The sequence below is a fragment of the Carassius auratus genome, chromosome 41 (assembly GCF_003368295.1).
Source record: "Carassius auratus strain Wakin chromosome 41, ASM336829v1, whole genome shotgun sequence".
Classification (NCBI taxonomy): Eukaryota; Metazoa; Chordata; class Actinopteri; order Cypriniformes; family Cyprinidae; genus Carassius; species Carassius auratus.
The window spans coordinates 20,803,023-20,808,965 of record NC_039283.1 but is presented as its reverse complement, the minus strand read 5'-3'; the positions used below and the strand labels follow the sequence as shown (position 1 = coordinate 20,808,965).

At 36.9% G+C, this 5,943-nt stretch overlaps 2 pseudogenes; one reads left to right on the top strand and one right to left on the bottom strand.

The window, feature by feature from the left end:
* Nucleotides 1-344: 344 nt before the first annotated feature.
* LOC113059657 (coiled-coil domain-containing protein 127-like) lies at nucleotides 345-2,869 on the top strand (annotated as a pseudogene).
* Nucleotides 2,870-3,721: 852 nt separating this feature from the next.
* LOC113059591 (telethonin-like) lies at nucleotides 3,722-5,407 on the bottom strand (annotated as a pseudogene).
* Nucleotides 5,408-5,943: the final 536 nt, after the last annotated feature.

Genomic DNA, 5,943 nt, shown 5'->3' with positions numbered 1-5,943 from the left:
TACAACTTAGAGATCTCACTTAAATGCGAAGGATCTCCGACCTCTTCTGTCCATCAGTCTGCGCAACTCTTGCGCATGTGCTAGTATGTAGAATCTAAAATGAGCCGCTCTCAGGACTATACCAAAATGCCTCTTTAATTTAAGGGGTGTTCAAAATTTAAAACAACTGCAGTTCTATAGTCCGTGTAAATAAAGGGTTATGTATGACCATTTAATAATAAATATATGGAAGAACAATTCACTTAAACACTATTTCTAATTGTATATGATGTATTTATTATGAATATTTTAATGATAAACAGATACGCCTCCCCTATAGAATGATAAACGGACTGTTGGGTGTTTTTAATGGAATTGCATAATAGTCCAAGGAAGGCAAGTTGTTTGGAAGGATCTCATGCTGAAGACTTTAGATTGTTCAAGGTAAGCTAAAACACAAAGCAGTCAAATGATAACAAATCTATATAATCTATAAGTTGTTAAATAAGTGTGTTTTAGTTTAAATGCACCTTCTAGAGAAATACATTCATCATTTGCAGGGTTGCAGCTTTAGCAGTGTTGTGTTGCAGGTCGCTTACGTCATTGACATAGATAGATAGATCGATAGAGAGATAGTAGGGGTGTAACTGTACACACACATGTCGGTTTTGACACCACGGCTCGGTATGGTTTTTTTTAATTTTATGTTTAGTTTTTTCTTCCGCTGTACCGAAACCGAGCCTTGCCGTCAAAACCGACATTTAAACAGCGGTTTAATTAACAAATACTATTTCTTTAACTAATTTCAGTTATAATTAAAAATTTCCAACTTCGACTTCATTACTATTTGTTTTCAAATATAATAATCAGCACTTAAAAAAATGTATGCAAACATGTAAATTGTAAAAAAAAAAATATATATATGTTTTTAAATTATCTTCAAAATTATAACATTTCTATTTGTTGTTAAAATATATTCATTTACTCAGTGACTGTCATAACTTGTTTAATAACAGATTTATTTAAACATACATTAAATAATTAAGACATCACAAAACGGTAAAATAAAACATATTGAATATTTAGTGTAATATTTTGCGAAATGTTCTTCTCTAGACTTAATTTCTCTAGCAAACTAACACGCTGTGAACACTGATGACTTCATGTGTGCAGTGACACACTGTGACAAATCAGCACCTTTACTGAGCTTGAAAAGAGAGCTTCATCCTTACAGCTCATTAAGTACATTCTTTGACTGTTCTATTAGGGTTTCTTCATGAACAACCTGAACGATCCTCCTAGATGGAATATTAGACCAGAGCCCGCTGGAGGCGATGACGGGAGCAGATGGAATTATGCTCTGCTGGTGCCCATGATCGGCCTGGCAGCATTTCGTAAGAATTTTCCATACTGTTACAACTCAAGCGTCATACACCGTCACAAATGTCTTGAATGAGTGTATTATACTACATAAAATACTTTATGGGTTGTAATTAAATCTGGGTTTATAACGGGGGTTGCACGAACAATCATTATAATAAATTCATTCACATATAATAATATTATCCCAAGTTCGCTGAATTATACATGTTGAGATCAACATCTTCTTTATAATCAAATCAGCTGTATAATCAGGTCCTCATCTAAAACTGCTCTAAATCTACTACAAATTATTAAAACTACAATGCGCTGTTTTGTTTTTGTTTTGTGTTGATTTATGTGTATTTTATGTGGGTTTTGCAGGTTGTGTTTATTTATATAGTATTTTAGTAATCTATAAAATACAATTTTGTTATTGTAATATTATTTATATACCATTGTATTATTTCTATATATATATATATATTACACACACACAAATTAATTATTCGTTTTATCGTTTTAGTATTTTTTAGAACTTTTTCAGATTCATGTAAAAAAAAAAGAATAGTTTTAGGTAACATAACCATTTTAATAGTCCAAAATGTTAAGGTGATAAATTGATACATGATTTCATTACATAATTTGTAATAGATTTAAAGCATTTCATGTGGGGTTATTTTTGCTTTAACGTATTTGTCAAAGTCACGTTCTTCTTAAATCAAAATTTGTCTCCCTTGCCAAAGTGATTTAACACTTAAGATATCCATGGGGTGTTTTTGGATAGGTTGGATATGGACTCGAGAATCACAGAGCCAGATCCAAGATGTGAAGAACAAGTACAACAGTGACATGGCATCCATTACCAGAGACCTGGAGCTGAAGTACAGGGAAACGCTGACAGAAAACGGCGGACAGCAGCGCACCTGGGAGGTGGAGCTTGAGAAGGAACGCCAGCGTGTGCAGGGCTACAAGAAAGCCCTGATCTCAGAGTCAGCAGCTTATGGAGGAACGGAAGCAGCTTCAGCAGGAACGACAGGATCTGGTGGAGGAGAAGAACCGCCTGCTGCAGTCTGGAGTGGCCGGGGTGGTGCTGCGGAAAGCCCTGCAGCGAGAGGAGGACTGGCAGCTCAGGGCTCAGGCTCTGCTAAAGGAACTGGAAGTGAAGCTGGTGGAGAGGCAGGACGCTTTCTGCAGCATCCTGTTGCCACGGGCACATCGTCTAGAGATGGAGAAGAATCTGCTGTTGAAGGTGGCTAAGGACCCGGTGGGTGCCGAGCTGAACCTAGAGGAAGATCTCAGGGACATTTTTAAGAACGACAGACACTGTGCAGATGTACTGAACATGGGTGAGCAGAAAGAATGGGAATTTGATGTGGCTGTATCTCAGGTACTGGCAGCTCCAGGTCACTCTGCAGAAACACAAAAGGGCAGAAGAGACGCTAAAAGGGGCATCGCTTAACTCCAGCAGACCTTGATGAGTATAGATCTCTATATAAAACAAGAAGAATTTTCATGCCTATAATGGTTTTCCTTTGCTATTTCCAAGGTATCCCCATGATTATTTTTTCTACTATTTATGATGCCAAGTTTTTTTTGTGAAACCACTTGAGCCTTGAGTCTTTGACAATCACGCCAGAACATGAAAATGTGTATTTCTGGCAGATTTTTTAATGCTCCTCAGCTGTACTTTCCTTTTATTTCAGTTTAACCAGTCATATAGAAAGCAGAAGAATTGGATGATTTCATATTGTTGCATTACTGATGAACTTTAATAGACAAATGATTCATTTACTAATACGTACCACAAACATACAAATGATGTTACTGACGTGTAATAAATGTTTCTGACAAGAAGAATATATTACAGTTTGATCGACTAAAGTTGTTTTTTTATTGTTTGCCATGATTTCATAAATGCATATAAATGAGATTTACAGTCAAGAAAGGGGTTTATTTAAACAGTTATTTCCAAGAACTAGCTGTTTTGAACAGATGATGTTGATTGTCCAGCAGAGATGTCTTTCCTAGTTCATTGTAAACCTACTGAGAAATAGATCAACCGCTCCTTTATAAACAAGTATAGATTAAAATAAAAAATGAAATGTATTTAAGAATATTCAGGTTTAAGACCATTACGAAGCATATGTTGTTTTGCTAAGATTTGTACACTTTAGCCACATTTAGAAAATGAATAATGTTATTGTGTTAACACACCAATTGGCATTTATTGTAAATAAATACTTGAAGCACAGCATTTTCCTTTGATAAGATTTCCCTGCTAGTCTCAGCTGAAAACAAATTGTGAGCACATAGGTCTCTTGAAGGCTTTGGTATTTAAGTATGAGTGAGGTCACCCACTATACTTGTCATTGTATCCGTGTCAATGATGGCAGACAACTTTCATCAGCTCATCATCTCTTCGCTGGTAGCTGAGTGTGTCTCGTGGTGGAGAGATGAGGCTGGACGCTCTGAAGTCTGGGCTCCTGGGTTGGATTACCATTGGCTTATGTTCGGTGATGGACGAGACCTCTCTCTTATTAAGGCAAACTCCATTCACACTAGTCTCAGAGTCCAGGGTGGATTTTGTTCTGGAGGGAGAGGGCTCCCGGGTAATGTCAGGCTGTGTGACATCTCTGGGGAACAAATATTGGTATTGGAAGTATGTTTCTATAAGGTAGACAATATTCCTGCAGGGGCTCCCCATCTCTCCCCATTTGAATAGTTTGGTTTAGGAAGCGTCTGACTGTGAAATGAACCACCTGCTTGCTTTCATAGCTCTCCTTTCTCATCGAGTCCTTTTCAGCCAGTGTCATCCTGTGAAGCAGGACTTGTAAAAGTTAGTACAAAAGTAAATTCCATACATATATTTAAAGAAATTAATGCTTTTATTCGGTAAGGATGCATAAAATTGTTTAGAAGTGAGAGCAGAGACATTTATAATATAAAATGCACTTTGAACATTCTATTTATCATAGAATCTTCCAAACTAAGAAATATTTCTTGAGCATCTAGTCAGCATATTAGAATGATTTCTGAAGGATCATGTGGCACTGACGACTGGAGTAATGCTGAAAATGTTAATTTAGAATAAATTACTTTTTATATTAAAATAGAAAATGGTTCACATTAGTATATTTCACAACATTAATGTTTTTTCATAAAAGTACGTTTCATTTTTATGTTCAGAGGTAGAAAATGGATAAACAGCTTGAATGGAATGCCCCTTTTTTCGCTGATTGGTCAAGCAAAGATCAAATGTTGCCATCATTACGTCTTCTTCAGGTCCATGCAACAGAAAAAATAGTCCTCTGCTAGCTGCCATAGCCTAGTTAAAGCATTTATTGCAATAACAGTTAATCTCTCTTACACGAAACAACCAGACAAACAAAATGGCTTGACACAAACCGGACTGCAGCTGCGTCTAGACAGGGCTTACTTCTGTGTAGACAAAGGTGTCGTTTTCACATCTTTCTGTTTTCAATTTTAAATCAAAAAATGAACAAGCGCAACATACACGGACCTTCAAAGCACCATAAGAGTCAATAAAACGTGTGCACTACAGCTTGTGTAACTGTGATATAACTTGTGAACAATAAAAGCATTTAAAAAACATTTAATTTTGGGGTGAAGTATTCCTTTAAAGCCTTAATGTTTTCAAATACAACACATAGCAAACAAAAATGCATACTTGTATTCTGGTCTTGTCTCCATCAGCAGGTCTAACCAGGTGGCCTCATATGATTCTCTGGCAATCTCATCAGTCTCCTGAAAATCACTGTAGGAGTTCAGCAGATATGACCTGGGCTTCCTGCTCAGGCAATTCATCTCATCTAGCGACTTGTCAAAAATTAAAACCGGATAAGAAAGTTATCAGTCAGATCTACTGATAAAGGCTGCTGCTTCCCTCCTGTGCCTGTTCCTGTGTCTTATAAATAGCGTTCGTTACTATTTTTACTCCCTGCCATCAACCCCAAAAGAGCCTCTTCAGATTGGTGTAGTTTGACGAGGTGGGGAAATGACTAATCCTGCGACCATTTAACTGATACGCAAGACTCACAGCTTCACCAGGAGGTCAACAGTGTCACACGACCTATCTGATCTTAGATTTCCTGTTGTGTGTGCGTCAAAACATTATGGTTATTGCTGATAGCAACACAACTAGATGCTGACTGTCATGGTACCATGACCTAAAAATGTTAACATTAAATGCAATATTCACTATATATGTGGTGTACAGGTTGAAGCAAAGTAACCTTTAAAAGTCCACACTAAGCATCCGCAATGTTCTTAAAACATAAAAATAGAAAAAGGTGCTGATATCTCTGACAATCATTTGATGTTTAAGGGTCCTTGTTGTCTCTCTCACTTGTCAGCACCTGTGCAGAAGCCTCATAGCAGTATTATCTCACACCGTGGCATTTAGAGCAGCATGTCAAACTCAATCCATTCTGTCTGATTGATGCGGGACGACTGTTAAATTTGGCCTCAACAAGCATCATCCTGACATATAAAATTTTAAATCAACTGTATGTAGTTTTGTGGATTTTTGCGACTTTGGAGCAGTGAAGTAATTCAATTGCAAACAATACTGTTGTAACTACA